This window comes from Bos indicus x Bos taurus, chromosome X, assembly GCF_003369695.1.
Source record: "Bos indicus x Bos taurus breed Angus x Brahman F1 hybrid chromosome X, Bos_hybrid_MaternalHap_v2.0, whole genome shotgun sequence".
In the NCBI taxonomy this organism is placed as follows: Eukaryota; Metazoa; Chordata; class Mammalia; order Artiodactyla; family Bovidae; genus Bos; species Bos indicus x Bos taurus.
This window is the reverse complement of record NC_040105.1, coordinates 10538501-10559378: the sequence shown is the minus strand read 5'-3', so window position 1 is coordinate 10559378 and position 20878 is coordinate 10538501. Positions and strand designations below refer to the sequence as shown.

The 20878-nt window shown below is 45.7% G+C and overlaps 1 long non-coding RNA gene and 1 pseudogene across 1 annotated transcript; one reads left to right on the top strand and one right to left on the bottom strand.

Annotated features, from left to right (window-relative positions):
* Nucleotides 1–2618, bottom strand: LOC113887043. The gene is made up of 2 exons (XR_003509637.1): nucleotides 1035–2618; nucleotides 1–245 (listed from the first exon to the last, which is right to left on the bottom strand). It is a non-coding gene; the product is annotated as an uncharacterized LOC113887043 (long non-coding RNA).
* A 1749-nt stretch (nucleotides 2619–4367) lies between these two features.
* LOC113887540 lies at nucleotides 4368–19163 on the top strand (annotated as a pseudogene).
* The last annotated feature ends 1715 nt before the right edge of the window (nucleotides 19164–20878 follow it).

Genomic DNA, 20878 nt, shown 5'->3' with positions numbered 1-20878 from the left:
TTATAGAGAAAATTCAAAGTATATTGATTAGTAGAAGGAGCCAGTACAAAAAGCCGACATACTGTATGAGTCCATCAGTGTTACAGTCTGGAAAATGCAAATCTTTAGAAAGAGTAAAACGTTCAGTAGTTGTCAGGGGTTCCAAGTGAGGTTTTGAGGGATGAACAGATGGAGCATGGGAGATCCACAGGGCATTCACAAAGAGCTGAGTTGATACTATCATGCATCTGTCAAACACTAAAGAACTGTAAAACAAAAAAAGTAAAATGTATTGTAAACAATGGACAATAGTTAATAATAACATATTGACATTAGTTGATCAACTGTAAAAAATGAACTTGTATCCATTGAACCAATACAAGATGTTAATAATAGAAGATACCAAGTGGAGGAAGAGAGTGGCTGTATGGGACCTCTCTGTTCTATCTGGTGAATTTCCTCCAGTCCTAAATCTGTTATTTTAAAAAAGAAATACAGAGGGGCAACAAACTCATAAACACATGAAAAGAGGAGCTACATCACTCATCATGAGAGAAATGCACATCAAAATTACAATGAGGTGTCACCTCATACAGGTCAGAATAGCCATCATCAAAAATTGTACAAGCAGTAAATGCTGGGGAGAGTTTAGAGAAAAGGTGGGAATGGAAATTGATATAGCCACTGTGGCGAACACTGGGGAGATTCCTTTAAAACTAGAATTAAAACTACCATATGACCCAGCAATAGAAATACTGGGCATATACACTGAGAAAAGAAGAGTTGAAAAGACACCTGTATCCAGTGTTCACTGCAGCACTGCTTACAATAGACAGGACGTGGAAGCAAAGCAGACTTCAACTGACCGATGACTGGATAACGAAGTTGTGGTAGCCACATACAATGGAATATTAGCCATAAAAAGGAACTAATTTACGTCACTTGTAGTGAGTTGGATGCACCTAGACCCTGTTTACAGAGCGAAGTAATTTAGAAACAGAAAAGTAACGTACATTAACGCATATACATGGAAAGTAGGAATGGTACTCACGAACCTATTTGAAGGGCAGGAATAGTGACACAGATGTGGAGAATGGACCTGTGGACACAGCAAGGGAAGGCGTGTGTAGGACGAATTGAGAGCCTGCCACTGACAAATATAGAGTCCCATGTGTACAAAAGATAGCTGGCGGGAAATTGCTATATAGTACAGGGAGCTCAGCCTGGTGCTGTGTGACAGCCTAGAGGGGTGAGATGAGGGGGTGGGAGGAAGTCTCATCAGGCAGGAGGAATATGTATAGGAGAGCTGATTCATCCTGTTGTATAGCAGAAACAACACAACATTATAAAGCAAGGATCTGTCGATTAAAACAACTTTTAAAAGTCCACTAATTTAAAAACTAGAAAAAATATGGATAAGAACACATAGCCAGTACGGAGTTACATGCACCAATGCAAAATGAATAAAAGTCAGCAATAATGAAAAACAAAGTATCACAGTAAGAATGTGATCCTCAAATTAAATTCTTAGGAAACAGGCACAGAAAACATTGACACATATAACTAACTTCAGAAATCTGGCATAAAATGACCAACACAGCAAAATCAAGAGAATGGTCTGGAAGAATCGACAATACTCAAACCATATAATAGAAAACACACCATAAGTGAAAGCAACAATACGAAAAATGTAGTTACAAAGAAACCTTAGAAAAATGTATGCAGTCTACACGAAGGCAACAAGAAGAATTTCCTGAGTGCCTCAGGAAAAAGAAGTCTCAAACAGAAGAGTATCTTTTGTGTATTCCTGAGGACATATTGTAAGACTGTTGATTTCCTTAAATCCTTTACAGATTTAGTACCACATCCAGAGTAGCTGAGTCACACGTGGGCAGCTGTTTCCTGTACCCAGAACAAACCATGGAAAATTATACAAGGAATAAAGACAACTACTAACAAAAGCAAGAACACAAAACTAAATAATCCCTGAGGAACAATAAGTCTCCTTTGAACTTGACCCAACGAGTGCCCAGGTCGGGGAGTACTCTGAAGCTGACACAGGTGTGCAGGCCACAAAGGAAACAGACAACAGGATCAGATGGAAAAGGCTTTAAACTGGAGCGGTTGATTCTTCCACTGGGCCGTGGGACCATGAACCTTCACTGCTTCACTGAAGGAACCTGAGGCAGCATCTCAGAGCCCCATGCCAGGATCATGGGGCACCAACGTTTGGGATGGACATGGCAGTATGGCCCAGAGGTCATGCAATAACCAGCACAAACTTTGTTAGTGGACGACAACTGGCCCTTGTAAATGATGAGCTTAAGAGACTGTCACACGTGCACTAAAAGAGAAAAGCCTGTATCACAGTAATTGTACAAAAGGACCGAAATTCATCTCAGAACTTTCAAGCAATGCCCCTGCAGTCGACTAAGAGCCCGCAGTGAGAACCGTCAGGCTAAGGAGCCCCTTCACTTTCTCTGCTGGGATTGTGTGGGGCATGGTTGGGGACAGGGGTCGTTTTATACCAGAAAGGGAAGGGTTTCCAGGCTCCGCCTGCAGTCAATATGAAGATCCTGAGTGAGATGTGAGGGATTTCACACCACAGACAGCATTCACCCATCCTTCCCTCTCGCTTATCTTACCTGCAGCAGCCATTTCCAGGAAGCCTTAGGCAGAATCGTCCAGATGAGATGCCGGTGCACTTCTCACCAGGCGTCTGTGGATTTGACATCTTCCAGGTGAGGTCTTGCCCTCAGGTCAGCAGACGGGACATAAAGCAGCATTACGGTCAGAGGAAGGCAGGGATAGAGGACAGAGAGGATCACTCAGCACACAAGAAGGAGCCCCAGAGTGCCCTCACTGTCTGCCTCAGCAGCTCCAGGAAGGCTGTCAGGCTCGGGCTCCCAAATTCTTCCTGCTTGGTTTACTGAGAGAAGTGAGAGGCAAGGAGTGAGGCCAGTTGACTGAGATCAGCAGGGACATCCCAGGACCCACTATGAGTCGAAGAAGGGACCACATCCCCCCTCTTGCTGGAAACTCCCCCAGAACCCCGCCCACCCAGGCCCCGCCCCTGCTGTCCTCCTGGAGCCCAGATGCACATGATAGGAAGTGACAGCCCCCTATCCATGCTGGGGTGCCATGCCATCTTTGAGAGGGCTGCTATCTTTGAGAGCTGCTGTAGCTGTGACCAGAGGGAAGAGTCTGAGGTCTCATCAGGGGTCCAAGTCGGAGGTGACATGAGTTACAAGTGCACTGGATAGGTACAAAGACATGCCCTGGCACTCCCAACACCTTTTCCATTCGAAAAGAGGGGACTTCACAGCCCCCCGGCAACCCTGCACCTACTCTACGCCCAGAGGCTCAGACCTGGCTCTTAGGTCCCATGTCCATCGGCTATGCACGTGGATTCTCGGGACATAACCTGGGTGCAGGGGTGGTGGATCTGGGTGCAGGGTTGCTGGACCCTGGCTCTGTTCAGTAGAGGGAAGTCCGGGATTCTGTGGAGTAAAGGAGGAACCTGCGGGAGGACTGAGTGTCTCCACACCCCAGATTGGTGGCCACGCCTAACCCCTTACCCAGCGTGACTTGGCCAGAAAGCAACTGGTCAGCATCTGGGCAGTTCTAAAGGCTGAGGGGCTCCCTGACTGCCATCACTGACACGGGACACTCGGGGAAGAGGGGACCTCGTTCCGAAGGGCTGGCAGCAGGTCAGCAGAGGGAGGATGTCAGGGCTCGGGAGGAGTCAGGGTAATGACCATCCTTCCCATCACATGGCCGACTCAGGACCCTCCCCTGTGGCCAGCACTTCCTCCCAGCCAAACACGGGGATGGGGGCGGTGGTCTGTCAGGGGAGGTTGCAGCTTGGTTGTGAAGGGGCAGCCTCGAGACAGCAGAAGGTGGGTCCTGGCTCCCTTCATTGGAGTCCTGAACATTCCCTCCTCTCATCGTCTGGGGTGACAGGGAAGGTGGCAGCGTCAACTTCAAAGCAAGAGAGGGAACAGGTTGGGTGGGTTTGGGGGCAGGGGATATGAGGGAGTCTTTCCCCAGTTTTCATCATGACTCTGAAATGTGAACTGAAAGGATCTGCCTCCCCTGCCAGCCCCCACAGGCCTCCCTCTAAAGCCCAGGCAGTTCTGTCTGACTGTGCCCCAGCGATCACTCTCACTTCCTACTCAGTCGTCTCAAGAAAGGAGCTCACCAGGAAAACACAAGACTTGTGGGTCCTAGAGCACTGGCTTCAAGGACCCCTCAGAGGCGGCTTTGGTTCAAGCCGGCCAGGAATCTCCTCACTGCAGTTGCTCACAACATCTGCTTGTCCTTCCTCTAGGTGCCCTCCTTGCCTGCCACCCTGCTGCATGCGTCTGTGATCCATAACCTGTGTCACCATGCCTCAGAGGCACAGGAACAAGTACCATGCCCATGTGAAATGCCACCAGGTCCAGGGGGACACTCATTGTCCCCAGGAGGCCCAGTTCAGTGCTGCTGTAGCCCCCAAAGAGGAGTGCCCCTCCTCCCCCTCTTCTGTCCCTCAGGGTTCTGCCCCGAGCTCCCCTGCTACTGGAGATCACCAGGAGCTTCAGGGAGCCATGGCCCCTAGCTCTCCTGATGCATGGCCTTCCTGTGCAGGATCTGATGAAGGTGCCCAGGGCCCAGAAGAGGAAAGTGCAGGTGCCTCCCAGGCAGCCCCTGCCACTCAGAGCCCTTGCATAGATCCTCTGACCAGGAAGGCCAGCATGCTGCTGGAGTTCCTGCTGGAGAAGTACACCAAGAAGGAGCCCATCTCGCAGCACGCCCTGCTGAAGGTCACTGGCAGCAAGTATAGGCAGCACATCCCTGAGATCCTCACGAGAGCTTCTAAGCACATGGAGCTGGTATTTGGCCTTGAGCTGACGGAAGTTGACCATAGCAGGAACATCTACACCCTCATCAACAAGCTCAACCTCAGGGGCGATGAAGGTCTGAGTGATGAGGGGGGGTCTTCCCAAGTCTGGTTTCCTCATGGTGCTCCTGGGCATTATCTTCATGAAGGGTAACCTCTCCAGCAGGGAGGAGGTCAGGGAATTCCTCAGTGTGTTGGGGGTCTATACTGGGAGGAGGCACTGGATCTCTGGGGAGCCCAGAAGGCTCATCACCAAAGATCTGATGCAGAAGAAGTACCTGAAGTACCGACAGGTGCCCAATGGCGATCCTCCACACTAGGAGTTCCTGTGGGGCCCGAGAGCTTGTTTGAAACCAATAAGATGAAGGTGTTGGAGGTGCTGGCCAAGATCCACGATACCATCTGGACTTCCTTCCCAGACCTCTATGACGAGGCTCTGAGAGATCAGGCGCAGAGATCAGGGCTGAGAGGCACGGCCAGGGCTCCAACAATGGCTGAAGCCAGTGCCCCTTCCAGGGCCAAGTCCTACAGCTCCTCCCACATCTAGGGAGGGAGGCCCAGACACTTTCTTCCCTTTTGTGTTGGAACACAGCTGTCAAGATCCTAAACAGTAGAGAGTAGTAGGGTGGAGGGAACAAAACTTGTATGTTCTTTACTGTTTTATGTAGTAAGGGAGTTTACGTACAACTCATTTTTTAAAAATATATATCATTTTTCCTTTATACATAGGAGAAATATCTAGTGAAAGTTGATTAGATTAAGGAGATGAGGGAGGAGTTCAGTATTTTCAAATGTTAATTACTTTTCATAAGTTTTACTGTGCTTCAGAATACAAATGTATTAATCATATAAATCACATTGTTTGCTGTTTTAAAGTTTTGAAAGCCACAGGTTGGGTATATGTAAAACACAATGAACATATTGAATATGTTGTTCACCATCTAAACAAGGTAAGATGACACTGGAACAAAGTTTTCTCAAAGAGTAGTCAAGCTCCTAGATAGTGCAGGTTAGTAGGGGTCAAGCAAACCAAGTTTAGATCTCTATTTTCTTCCTGATTTAAACTGGTAACTTCTGCAAATTATTTGTTTCATTTTTATCAAATATTTTTACTTCAACCAGATTCCTTTTCTTCAGAATACTGATTTGGTAATGATATTCCAGTTTTATTTATTGCTGTTTTAGGATTTTGAAGTTACGGTTTTGGTAGATGTAAAAGAAACCTGACATGCCTCTTGAGAAATTTGTATGCAGGTCATGAAGCAACAGTTAGAATGGACATGGAACAACAGACTGGTTCCAAATAGGAAAAGGAGTACGTCAAGGCTGTATATTGTCAACCTGCTTATTTACTTATTACCTTATATGCAGAGTACCTCATGAGAAACGCTGGGCTGGAAGAAGCACAAGCTGGAATCAAGATTGCTGGGAGAAATATCAATAACCTCAGATATGCAGATGACACCACCCTGATGGCAGAAAGTGAAGAGGAACTAAAATGCCTCTTGCTGAAGGTGAAAGAGGAGAGTGAAAAAGTTGGCTTAAAACTCAACATTCAGAAAACGAAGATCATGGCATCTGGTCCCATCACTTCCTGGGAAATAAATGGGGAAACAGTGGAAACAGAGTCAGACTTTATTTCTCTGGGCTCCAAAATCACTGCAGATGGTGACTGCAGCCATGAATTAAAAGACGCTTACTCCTCGGAAGAAAAGTTATGACCAACCTAGATAGCATATTGAAAAGCAGAGACATTACTTTGCCAAAAAAGGTCCATCTAGTCAAGGCTATGGTTTTTCCTGTGGTCATGTATGGATGTGAGAGCTGGACTATGAGGAAAGCAGAGCACTGAAGAAGTGATGCTTTTGAACTGTGGTGCTGGAGAAGACTCTTGAGAGTCCCTTGGACTGCATGGAGATCCAACCAGTCCATTCTAAAGGAGATCAGCCCTGGGATTTCTTTGGAAGGAATGATGCAAAAGCTGAAACTCCAGTAATTTGGCCACCTGATGGGAAGAGTTGACTCACTGGAAAAGACTCTGATGCTGGGAGGGATTGGGGGCAGGAGGAGAAAGGGACGACAGAGGATGAGATGGCTGGATGCCATCGCTGACTCAATGGATATGAGTCTGAGTGAACTCCGGGAGTTGGTGATGGACAGGGAGGCCTGGTGTGCTGTGATTCATGGGGTCGCAAAGAGTTTGACACGACTGAGTGACTGAACTGAACTGAACTGAAAAGAAATTCATGAACCATTTGTATTGTCTTTATGATCTGGAAGTAGGTAATATGTTGCTGAAAGAGAGATTTTCATGGTAATGTGAAACATGACCACAGAAAATATTGAGAAACCAAAAAGCAATTAAGCAAATATAAAGGAAAAAGCTGTTAATTTGTAGTTTGCCTTATTTCCTCTAACCATTTTTTTGTTAAAAATAAAATGTACTTTGCCTTAATTTGGCTCATTTAAGAGTATTTATTTCTTTTGTCCCAGTGCACTGCATAGTCTCTGCTATCTACTGGATAAAAATAACCTCAGATAGGAAGGTGGTATTTTGGATGTTCATAATAATCATAACTTCCATTAAGTTAAAGACCCGTGTTTCTTATTCAGTATGACTCTGCTTTATATGTAGTACATGCATTCCAGCATTCATGCAGGATAGGATTTAGCAGACTCCATTTATAGATGGATAACTTGCAATTGTCTCAAGTTCACAAGACTGATAAAGTGACCTTCATCAGACAAGTCCCCTGATGTGCACTAGTCCAGAGTCCTTCCCTTTCTTTGCAAGAGCAAGCACTGAGGAAATCTCTTTTCACCAGTGACATATTTGGTACCGTGACTAGGACTGCTGCCACGGTGAACTCCAGTGGTCTTGCCCAAACTGCTGGCTGGAGACCCCTGACTTTTGCTCTATCTCTCCCATGAAAATTTGCTTGCTGTCACTCTCTGCTTTGTTCTCTTTCCATGACCCACAGGGCAAGATCTGGGTCAGCTCACTGTGTCATGGCTCCTCTCAATTAAGAGCTGTGAGGAGTACGCCCAGGCTGTGCATACCCAAAGAACACTTGAGTGGCAGTTGATACTGTCTTAGGCCTGGTAGACACAGAATTTCCAATGGTGAAGGCACCTGCTGAGGCCAAGACTTTTCTCCTCTCAGTCTTTGTCATTTCCTCTATGGCTCTACCCATTTTGAGGTGAGAAGTTTAACCGAGAAGACTGCATGATGTTCAAATTAAGACCAAACAAATAATCAGGGACTTGACTGGGTGAGTTTCTTCTCTGTAAGTCCTCGAGCTTAATCCCAGTGTGGTCCCGGAACCAGAACTGCATCAGGGGCCAAAACTGGGGGACTCTGCATCCTTCTCTAGATTTTTGGCATAACTCACCACACCCTGACCTTACACTGTGGGCAATCCCCTCCCTTCTGGGGATCTCAAGCAGACTTTACCTATAAAAAGGGCAATGTGTCCTGGAACTGCAAGCTGAGGTTAGGAACAGAGAACTGCAAAAACTATTGGCATGAACAACTCTGTCCAAACCTCTACATTAAGAACCTTGACTGACCTCTAGCATGGCTTCTAGCAGCAACCTAAGGCCACGTACTACGACAACTCGGCTACCCCTGAGTTCCTGTTTAGAAAAGTTCAAGGCTACCAAAGGAATCTGTTCCAGCCAACATCTGACATAAGCCCCTCATCTTCCTTTACTGAGAGTGTCTATTTAAAACAAAGATCAAAAACAAAACAAAACAAAAACCCCTCACGATTACAAGAAAAGTGTGATGGAAATAAACTAGAAATTGATATCAAAAAGACAGCAGGAAAATTAAAGATGATTTTCAGACTAAACAATAAACATCTAAATAACACATGACCCAAAGAGAAAATCTAATGAGCAATTTTAAAATATTTTTAAAAAATGAAAACAAAATTACAGCTTATCAGAAGGTGTGTGATACAGCAAAATCAGTAAGAGGTATACACAGCATTGAGTGCCTATAACAAAAAAAAAACCCTACAATTAATAACTTAAGCTTCTATACTAGTAAACTTGTGAAAGAAAAGAAAAAGCAGAGGAAGAATAAATCAAAGTGGAAACCAATGACACTGAAAAAAGGAAGGTAATGCAGAAAAAAACAAAACCCAAAGAAGTTTCTTTAAAGATCCAAAATAAAAAGAAGATAAAATTCTCCCCAGGCTAAACAAGAACAAAGAGAGAAAACACAAATTAAATTACTAATAGTAGAAATGAAGGAGGGGCCATTACTACTGATTCCATGGACATTAAAAGGATAATGAGTGAATATTATAAACAACTCTGTGCCTACAAAAAGGAACGGTTCCATTGAGAAACTGCTTGAAGGTACAACTTAGCACCACTTTCACAAAGAAAAATAGATACTAGGCATAGGTCTGTATCTATTAAAGAAATTTAATCTATAACTCATAAGCTTCCAATAAAGACAGTAACAGATCCAGATGTTTCCACTGATGAATTCTAACAAAAATTTAAGGAAGAAATGACAATTCTCTACAATTTCTCCCAGAACATAGAAGCAAAAGGAACACCTCCTAATTCCTTTTCTGTGAGGTGAGTATTACACTCGAATATCAAAATCAGATGAAGAAATTAAGAGAAAAAAATTGAACACAAATATCTCTCATAAACATAGAAGCCAAATTCCCAACAAAATATAAGAAAAGAAACCTAACAATCCATAGCAGGAATTACGTACTATATCTAAGTAGGATGCATTTCAGATGTGCAACATTTGAAAATCAGTAATCATAAATCATAATAACAATAGTCTAAGGAAGATAATCACAAGATGAGATCAACAGATGAAGGAAAAAAATCATCTGATAAAATCCAACACCCATTCATCATAAAAATTCTCAGCAAACTAGATACAGACAGGCATTTCCTCAGCTTCATATACAACATCTGAAAAGAAATACAGGTAAAACATCATACTTTATAGTGAGAAGACAGATGCTGTCACACTAAGGTGAGGATATCCCTTCTCACCATGCCTATTCAACACTGTACTGAAAGTTCTAGTCAATGCAATGAGATATGGGAAGGAAGCAAAAGATACAGATATTTGAAAGGGAAAAATGGAATTATAATCATCAACAATAAGAAAACTCCTGGCATTAATAAGCCAGGAGTATATGTTAATAAGGTTAGCATATTATCAATATATAACTACTATATAATTAATATATTAATAAAGTTAATCTACTATAGAATTAACATATTAATAAAGTTAATACATAATAGTCAATTCTTTTCCAATAAAGAGATGGAACTTGCAATTAAAAACCTAATACCATTTACATTAGCATCAAAATATATTAGGAATAATTCTTTAAAAAATATGTATAAGATTTACATGAGTAAAACTCATAAACTGCACTGAAAAAAATTAAAGAAGATCTATATAAATAGACACGCCATGTTCATAGATAGGGAGATGCTATATTGTTGAGATGTCACTTATTTCCAACTTAACCTAGATACTTAATGCAATTCTGTTTAAAATTCCAGCAAGATAGCTTGTAGATAGAAGCCAACAATTTAAATTTTATGTCAAAAATGAAATGATCCATAATACCCACTGAAGTCAATATTAAAAGTCAAAGTTAGAGAATTGATATTACTGGATTTCAAAACTTACTTTAAAGCTACAATACTCAAGACTGTATGCTATTAACAGAATAATAGACAGATCAATGCCACAGAACAGAAAATCTAGAAACAGACACCCCAAACACTCAACCAACCTTTAACAAAGGCGCAAAGGCAATTCAATGGAAAAGGACAGTCTTTGAAACTTACAGTCCTGGGATAACTAGACATCCATATCTAAGAAAAATGAATCCAAATACAAACTCTAAACCTCTCAAAATAATTAACTCAAAGGGAATCACAGACCTAAATGAAAAACTCGCTATTTATAAAAAATTGCAGGGACATCCCTGGCAGTCCAGTGTTTAAGAATCAACACTTCCACTGCTGGGGGAAGAGGTTTGATCGCTGGTCAGGGACTAGGATTCTACATGCCATATGCAATAGGCAAGAAAATCTAGAAGATAACACGGGGGCAAAACTTGAGTTTGGTAATGAGATTTTAGGCACAACACCAAAAGCACAGTCCATGAAAGAAAATAATAAGCTGAACCTTGTTAATATTAAAAACTTCTATCTGCAAAATATACTGATAAGAGAATGAGAAAGAAAGGCCACAAAAGGGTAGTTATAAATCTATTTGCAGGGCAAGAATGGAGACACAGATGTAGAGAACGGGCATGTGGACACATCGGGGGAAGCAGACAGTGAGACGAATTGAGAGAGTGGCGTGGACAAATATGCACTACCATGTGGACGACAGGCATGAGGGGAAAGTTGCTGGGTGACACAAGGAGTCAGCTCTGTGACAACCTAGAGGGGTGAGGTCAGGGGTGGGAGGGAGGATCATGAGGGAGGAGATATATGTATACTTATAGCTGCTTCATACAAGAGAACCTGACATACCATTTAATTATCTTCTAATTAAAAATAGTTGTTAAAAATCTATGAATTTAAAAACTAGGAAAAAAATCTAGAGAAGTACATATAACCACTAGAGTTATATACAACAATGCCAAATGAATAAAAGTCAGAAGTAATGAAAAGCAAAAGATCACAGTAATAACTTGATTCTCGAATTAAAAATCTTAGAAAACAGGACAGGAAATATTCAAACATGTAAGAGACTTCAAAAATCTGGAATAAAAAAAAGATCACGGCAGCAAAATCATCCAGTTGGTCTGGAAGAACAAACAGTTACTTACACCAAGCAACAGAAAATACACCATAAACAGAAGCAACCATAGAAAAAAATTACCTACAAAGAAACTTTAGAAAAATGTATACAGTCTTCATGGAGGCAACAAGAAGAATTTCCTGAGAGTCTTAGGAAAAAGAAGGCTCAAACAGAATAGTATGTTATGTATACTCATGAAGAACAGATATTGTAAGACTGTCAAATTTCTGTAACTCCTTTACAGATTTAGTACCACATTCAGAGTAGCTGAGACCACAATGAAACACTGTCTTCTGCTTTTTGTACCCAGAAGTAACCACGGAAATCTTATGGAAGGAATAAAGAAAACTATTAACAAAAGTGAAAACATAAATAATCCCTGATGGACAGTAAGTCTCCACTGAACTTGACCCTATGTGTGCCCAGTGGGGAGTACTTAAGAGACTGGCACAGATGTGCAGGCTGCAAGGGAAGCAGACAACAGGATCAGCTGCAAAAGGCTTTAACTTGAGCCCTGGATTCTTCCACTCTGCCCTGGGATCATGAATCTCCACTGCTTCACTGAAGGAATCTGAGGCAGCATCTCCGAGGCCCCGCGCCAGGACCATGGGGCACCAAAGTTTGGCTTGGATGTGGCAGTACGGCCCAGATCATGAAATAACCAGCACAAAGTTTGTTGTGTGTGTGCTTAGCCACTCAGTTGTGTCTGACTCTCTGCGACCCCATGCACTGTAGCCCACCAGGCTCCTCTGTCCAAGGGGAAACTCCAGGCAAGACTTCCAGAGTGGGTTGCCGTGTTCTCCTCCAGAGGGGTCTTCCCAACCCAAGGATTGAACCCAGGTCTCCCGCACCACAGGCAGATTCTTTATGGTCTGAGCCACCAGGGAATGCTAGTCGATGAGAACTGGCCCTTTTAAATGATCACCTTAAGAGATTATCACCCAGGGACTAAAACGGAAAAGTTAGTATCACAGTAATTGTACAAAATGACCATCTCAGAACTTTTGAGCAATGACCCTGCAGTCGACTGAGAGCCCACAGTGAGAACTGTCAGGCTAAGGAGCCCCTTCACTTACTCTTCTGGAATTGTATGAGCATGGTTGGGGACAGGGGTGGACTTATACCAGAAAGGGAAGGATTTCCAGGCCCTGTCAGCAGTCAATATGAATGAAGTTTCTGAGTGAGATGTGAGGGGTTCCACACCACAGAAGACAGTCTCCCATCCCTCCCTCTCAGCTCATCTTACCTGTAGCAGCCATTTCCAGGAATCCTCGGGTAGAAATGGTGAGATGAGACGTATGTGCACTTCATACCAGGAGACTCGAGGGTTCACATCTTCAACATGAGGCCTTGGCCTCAGGTCAGCAGACGGGACGTAGCCCAGAATCTACAGGGGTTAAGGGAAGCCATGGAAAATGACAGAGCATCGCTTACTATAGAAGAGAGAGGCCAAGAGAGCCTTCGGTGTTGGTCTTATGGGCTCCAGGAAGGCTGTTAGGCTTGGGCTCCCCAATTCTTCCTGTTGGGAGTGCTGACACGAGTGAGAGGCATGGAGTGAGCCAGCTGACAGTTCAGGACAGGGACGTCCCAGGACCCCTTAAGAGTCAAGCGAAAGTCCATGTGCCAATCCTGTGAGAAGCTCCCCCGGAACCCCGCCTGTCCAGGTCCCGCCCCTGCTGTCCTCCTGGAGCCCAGATGCGCATGACAGGAAGTGACGTCCTCCTAAGCACGCTGGGGGAGCGACGCCATCCTTGACAGTGCCGCTATCTCTGAGAGCTGCCGTTGACGGTGGCCAGAGGGAGCAGTCCCAAGTGTCATCGGGTGTCAAGATCGGAGGTGACGTGAGTTACGAGTGCAGGGACAAGTCTCTGTACCCCCATTCCCTTTTCCCTCTGAAAAGAGGGGGCCACACAGCCTCCGGCCGCCCTACCCCTGCACTCAGACCAGAGGATCCGGCCTAGCTCTCAGGCCCCAAGACTATCCACTAACCCCTAGGGGGTCTCGGGAAAGAATGCCTCGGTCAGGCTCTGCTGGACCCCAGCTCCGTTCAGTAGAGAAAGAGCGACGAGCCCTGTGGAGTGAAGGAGGGACCCCCGGGGGGACTGAGGGTCTCCATACACCAGAACGGCAGCCATGTGTAACCCCCACTCACCGCCATTTGGCTGCGGATTATCCGGGCAGCCGCCGGGCAGCTGTAAAGGCTGGGGGGCTCCCTCACTGCGACCTCGGACACAGGACACTCGAAGAAGAGGGGACTTTGGTCTGAGGGGCTGGCAACTGGTCAGTAGAGGGAGGATGTCAGGGTTCGGGAAGATTCAGGATGAGGGCCATCTTCCCTGACAAACAGGCGACTCAGGACCCTCCCCTGTGCTCAGCGCTACCCCCCGGCCAAACATCGGGAAGTGGGGCAGCGGTCTGAGAGGGGAGCTTGGAGCCTGGTTGTGAAGGGGCAGCCACGAGACAGCAGAAGGGCAGGTCCTGGGACCCTTCAGTGGGGGGCTGAGTATGCCCTCCTCTCCTCGTCTGGGGTGACAGGGAAGGTGGCACCGTCAATTTCAGACAGGAGAGGGAACGGGCTGGGTACGGGAAAGGGGGCATTCTGATATGGGGGTGTCTCGCACCAATTTTCATCCTGACTCTGAATGTCAGCTGAGAGGACCTGCCTCCTCTGCCAGCCCCCACTGGTCCCCCTTTTAACGCCCAGGCAGGACTGTCTGCTGTGCCCCAGGTCTCACTCTGCCTTGCTACTCAGTGGTTTCAGGGGACAGGCTGACCAGGAGAACAGGAGCCCGTGGGTCCTAGAGCACTGGCCTCGAGGATCCCCCAGAGGCGGCTTCCATTCAAGCCAGGGAGGACTCTCCTTGCTGAAGGTTCTCACAGCATGTCCTTGTCCCTCCTCCAGGTGCCTTCCTGCCTGCTTTCCTGCCCGCACTCCCACCTGCGGTCCCTGACCTGCTGTCACCATGCCTCGGAGGCAGAAGAGCAAGTCCCATGCCCGCAGGAAACGCCACGAGGTTCAAGGGGACACTCAGGAGGCCCAGGCCAGTGCTGCTGCAGCCCCAAAGGAGGAGTGCCCCTCCTCCCACTCTTCTGTCCCTCAGGGTTCTCCCCCGAGCTCCCCTGCTGCTGGCGATGGCCAGGAGCTTCAGGGAGCCATGGCCCCTAGCTCTCCTGATGCAGGGCCTTCATGTGCAGGATCTGATGAAGGTGCCCAGGGCCCTGAGGAGGAAAGTTCAGGTGCCTCCCAGGCAGCCCCTTCCACTCAGAGCACTCGCAAAGATCCTCTGGCCAGGAAGGCCAGGAAACTCGTGGAGTTCCTGCTGGAGAAGTACACCAAGCAGGAGCCCATCACACAGAATGCCCTGATGAAAATCGTCAGCAGGAAGTACAGGCAGCACTTCCCTGAGATCTTCAGTACAGCCCGTGAGCGCGTGGAGCTGGTCTTTGGCCTGGAGATGAAGGAAATCGACCGTAGAGGGAACATCTACACCCTCATCAGGAAGCTCAACCTCAGGGGAAACGATTGTCGGCGTGATGAGGGGGCGCTGCCCAAGTCCCGTCTCCTCATGGTGCTCCTGGGGGTCATCTTCATGAATGGTAACCGCGCCACTGAGGAGGAGATCTGGGAATTCCTCAGTATGTTGGGGATCTATGCTGGGAGGAGGCACTGCATCTTTGGGGAGCCCAGAAGGCTCATCACCAAAGATCTAGTGCAGAAGGAGTACCTGAACTACCGCCAGGTACCCAATAGTGATCTTCCACGCTACGAGTTCCTTTGGGGCCCAAGAGCTTGTGCTGAGACCAGCAAGATGAAGGTACTGGAGGTTCTAGCCAAGTTCCACGGTAGGGTCCCTAGTTCCTTCCCAGACCTTTATGACGAGGCTCTGAGAGATCAGGTGGAGAGAGCAGGGCAGAGAGGTGCGGCCAGGGCTCCCACCATGGCTGAGGCCAGTGCCCCTTCCAGGGCCAAGTCCTGCAGCTCCTCCCACATTTAGGGAGGGGGGCAGGGCACTTTGTTCCCTTTGTGTTGGAAGAGAGCAGTCAACCTCCTAAGTAGTGCAGAGTCTTAGGGGTGGAGGGAACAAAGCCCATATCTTACAGTTTAAATGGTAAGCGAGTTTAGGTCTAGTTTCTTTTAACAAAATATATATCTGTTTTATTGTATTCACATGAGAAATACCTAATGAACAATGATTTAAATTAGAAATGTAAAGAGGTGAAGGAGGTGTTTAGTATTTTCAAATGTTCTTACTTTTGATAAGGTTTATTGTGCTTAAGAATTCAAATGTATGAATCATATAAATCATAGTTTCCAGCTGTTTTAATGTTTTAAAAGTTTGGGTATTTGTAAAACACACTGAAAGTACTGAATATATTGTTCACAATGCAAACAAGATAACATGACATTAGAAGAGAACTTTTCTTGAAGAGTAGTGAAGCTTCTAAAGTGTGCATGGTAGTGGGGGTTAGATCACATTTCTTTCGATCACATTTCTCTTTCTGTTTCACATGAGTAACTTCTACATATTATTTGTTTAGTTTTTTTTGTTTTTTTTCCCCAATATTTTTACTTCTAAGAGGTTGTTTTTCCTCAGAGTATTAATTTGGTAATGATACTGCTGTTATATTCACTGCTGTTTTAAAAGTTTTAAAGGTACAGTTTTGGTAGATATAAAAGAAATTCAGGATCCATCTGTATTGTCTTTATGATCTGAAAGTAGGTCACATAGCACTGCAAGAGTGATTTTCATGCTAATGTGAAAGAAGACCACAGAAACTTTTGAGAATCAAAAAGAAAATGGAGAAAAGAATACAGTAAAAAGTCTTTAAGTTGTGGTTTACCTTTCTTTTAAACTTTCTTTTAGTAAAAATAAAAAAAATACTTTGACTTATTTAGCTCATTTAAGAATATTTGTTTCTTTTGTCCTAATTCACTGCATATTCTCTGCTGTCTCCTGGATTAAAAGTAAACTCAGATGGGAAGGTGGTATTTGAGGGGTTCATAGTAATCATAACTTCCACTTATTACAAACCAATACTTAATCAGTATGCCACTGCTTTATATGTAGAACATGCATTCCAGCATTCATGCAGGATCAGATTTAGCAGACTCCATTTATGCATGGATAACTTGCAAATTTTCAAGTTCACAAACTGATGAAGTGACCTTCCTAGGACTAGTCCCCCGACCTGGATTGGTGCAGAGCCCACAATGTGTCACTTCTCCCAGCCTAAGCCAGGCATATTGTTTCATTCATTTTTCCTCTAAACACTCCAAAAAATGTGTCTTGTTGGATACATGGGGCCCTGTCCCAAAGAACTGTTTTGGAATAAAGTTTAGAAAATGCTGATAAATGAATGGTATGAAAGAAGACAAAACTACTCAGGGACAATGTGGTCATGAACACATGCAATGTCAGATACCCTGAAAAGATCAATATGCCCTCATTTATCCTTCTTGATTCTCAGGGACATAGAAGCCTTAGCTTAAGCGCTGTGTCCTCAGGTCAATGGATGGAAGAGTCCCAGCCTCTGATATTTATCAAGGGGAAGATTTTAGGACACTAGGGGTCCCACAAACTATATCCTGCTTCTTGCCTTGTGTGGCCATGGGGAGAGCAGTCTGTCTGAGGTGTGCCTTCCTTTCCTGCAGGGCAAAGGTGGAGGGGTTTTCAGGGAGTTGAGCATCTTGGTCTTTTGGCAGCAGCTCCAATTCTGCCCAAGTAGGAGATCCTAACAGGCCTTCATAGGATTTACAGTGAGGACACTGGGTGCTGATGAGTGGACCCCCCCCCCACCCATAGCAAGGGGGATGGCACGGAGGAACAGGCAAGGGTAGCCAGGGAGTAGCTCTCTCACGCCCGCTTCTGTTGTCTCAAGAAGGCAAAAGCCTTGGCCACAGGCCAGCTGATTCAGCCAGTAGAGAGGGTGGATTCCCATTTGCTACCAGAAGTCAAGATAAGAAACCTGATCTAAGACAGGGGGACCACTTGACTCCAGAAGAGAGGGGAGCCCTAGAATGTTCTCCTCCTCAGAAGGCCCCAGTAGCTTTGCACACATCTGGTTCATCCTGTCTTCCAATCCAGAACTTCCAAGAAAGTAATGCCTTTGTTCTGAGGAGCACAGCCTCAGGTGAGTGGAGGCTGCAGTCTGGGTCTGGTCAGGAGTGAGGATGAGGTCCCTGAATGAGGGGCAAGAGGACCACTCAGCCCAGAACAGGGGAGAGTGTGGAGGCCCACCCCTGATATCAGTCCTATGAGACCCAGGAGAAAGCTTTCTGGCTGAAATGTTCTCTTTCCTCTGGAGTGGTCTCAGGGAGGTGAGAGCCTTAGTCTACTGGGAGAAGCCTCACTTCAGTACAGAGTGGAAGCTACTGACTCCAAGTGAGAATAAAGGGACTGCACCTAGAACACAGCCCTGCCCCTCTACCCCTCACACTGGCAGATTTGGGAATGTGGGCATGATGCACCCCACACATTTCTTTTTAGAGCATCTCAGGAGGTGAGGTGTTGGGGCTCAGGGGTCAACCTCAGGACGAATTCCAGGTCATGCCAAGAGTCAAGTAGAGGACCATGAGGACTAAAGGAACCACTCACACTATACTACTTTTATAGAATCCCTCCCCTCGGGTCAGCCATGAGTGACCACAGGTTGGCAGCCCTCACATCCTCTGAGGAGGTCTCAGGGAATTTAAGGCTGTAGCATGAGAGGACAGGCCTCGTTAGGAGATGGGAAGTCAGTGTGGGGACCTGGAGAGAGGACAGTAATAGTGAAGAGAAGGAGGAAATACAGGTCTTCCTAGGAGCCTGACTGAGGACAGGTGCAGCCAGCATTCAGAAGGCCTCAATTTCCAGTCACAGCTTTCTGTCCTGAGAGACCACAGGTAGATGTGGTAAGTTAGGCAACCTCTACTTTCTTCTATTCGGTCTCAGAGAGTTGGGGGCCTTACTCTGAGCACATGTCCTCAGGTAAATAGGAACTTCAAGACCTCCCAACAGTTCCCAGAGGACCCCTGGTCATTTCTCCAGAGGAGCTTCAGGTAACCCTTGATGTGGCAGGGAAGACAGTTCTTTCATACGTGGGTCAGCTACTCTGTGCAGACTGATTTCCCTGGGCATTTGTCCTTCCAATCCTCCATGATAAAGGGAATTGAAGGAAGGCTTCAAACCAAGTGGCATGCTCCTCCCCTCAAGTCCTTGCTAGGAAAGTTTACCTTTGATGTTTCTGCACATGCATAGCTGCCCCTTCCACTTGTTGGGAAGAAAATTGCTCACTAAATTCCAGACAATAGTCCAAGCTAGAGACCTTCATTAGAAGGCTCCCACCAGGAGAATCGACAACTCTTGGCTCAGGGAGCCTGCCTCCATATGACAGGGATAGAATAGCATAGGATACAGGTAGCTGTCCCAGGTGATTCTGTGGAAAAGAATCCACATGCAATGCAGGAGATGAAGGTTTGATTCCTGTTCTGGAATATCTCCTGGAGGAGGAAGTGGCTACCCATTCCAGTATTCCTGCCTGGAGAATCCCATGGACAGAGAGCCTGGAGTGCTGCAGTTCATGGGGTTGCAAAGAGTCAGACAAGAATGAGGCCTTGACCACAGACAGACAGACTGGAAGATCTAGAAGTCTAGGAGGCAAATAGAGGTAGAGAAACATAGGAACAATTGGTAGACCATTGTAAGTTAACATCGTTCAAGAAAGGTATCAGAATGTAGTGGAAGAAGGCAGGTTTGTTTAAATATAAAGCCATAAATAATACATGAGATGTTCCCCAGGCCTTTAGGTAAAAGAGGAATGTCACGACCCTTCTATCCATTTGAAGAAGTTCTACAATAATCCAAGTTTGACCTCATAAGGTCAGACACTCTCCTGCTCCAAATGAATTGGGAGGCAGTGATGTAAGCCTGACCTGTACTCAAAGAAGGCAGTCTTTCCTAGTCCTCCACTTTCCATTGACTATAGAATGTATTCCACTTAATCCTCCAGGCAGAGTTCCGTCACCTGACTGCTTGCATCTCTTACAAGCATCCTATATAATTAATCTATTTCTTGCCTAACACTTTGCCTCTTGCTGAATTCCTTCTGTGCTGAGACACAAACAACCTGAGCTGCCCTAAGACTAGCTACCAGGTGAGTGATTCTAGTTAAAAGACCATGGTTCAAGTCCCAAACTGGATTTGGCGGGGGGGGGGGGGGGTGGGGGGGGTGGGGGTAGGGGTTGGAGTCCTGGCCATGTGGATTTGAGTCAAAACCTGATGTGATAGGTTTCAGCTAGAGGAGGTCTCCATGCCACCCCTTTGAAAATTTTAAACTATGGCCTGTTAAACTGGCTCATAGGGCTAGAATGAAAGTCACTTTCTTCTGCATTTCTCTGCACCTAGACTCCCAGTATCTTTGCCTTTGGTGTCCAAATCCAGACACTGTATGCCATGAATGCCTCCATTTTCTGTTTATAAAATTCAAGCTGAGAGTGTCTACAGGATAGGGTGAGAATGGACAAACAAAAGAAAAGAAAAGACATTGAGCTAAAAATTTTCTGGCTACCTTCTGAAATATGGCTGTCCTGGTGCCTCAGACGGTAAAGAATCTACCTGAAATGGCAGGAGACCGGGGTTCGATCCCTGGATTGGGAAGTTCCCCTGGAGAAGGGAATGGCAACCCACTCCAGTATTCCTGCCCAGAGAATCCCATGGACAGGGATCCTGGAGGGCTACAATCCATGGGGTCACAATGAGTCAGACATGACTTAGAGACTGAACAACAACAGCAATCTCCTAACACTTCTTCTACTTTACCTCTTCTTGCTGCAACTAGTGAAGCCCATGCGTCCTAGAGCCTGTGCTCCACAGTAAGAGAAGCCACCACAATGAGAAGCCAGTGCACCCCAATGAAGGGTAGCCCCTGCTCCTCGAAACTAGAGAACACACACGCAGCAAGGAAGAGCCAGCACAACCAAAATGAAATACATAAATAATTTCTTAAAAAAATACTCAGGGAAGACACAACGGCCCCTGGGGCGAGAACTGAACCACATTCTGCCCAGCAAGATCACAGGTGAGGGATGCCACAGCCATGAAAAGTCCATAAGGGAATTCAGTGACACCCGAAGCCCCTTATGAGCATTCGTCATTTCCTTTTCAGATGGGTAACTGACTGTCCATCGCTGAAGACTTGCCCTTAGGATTCCAGCGAGGTCCCTT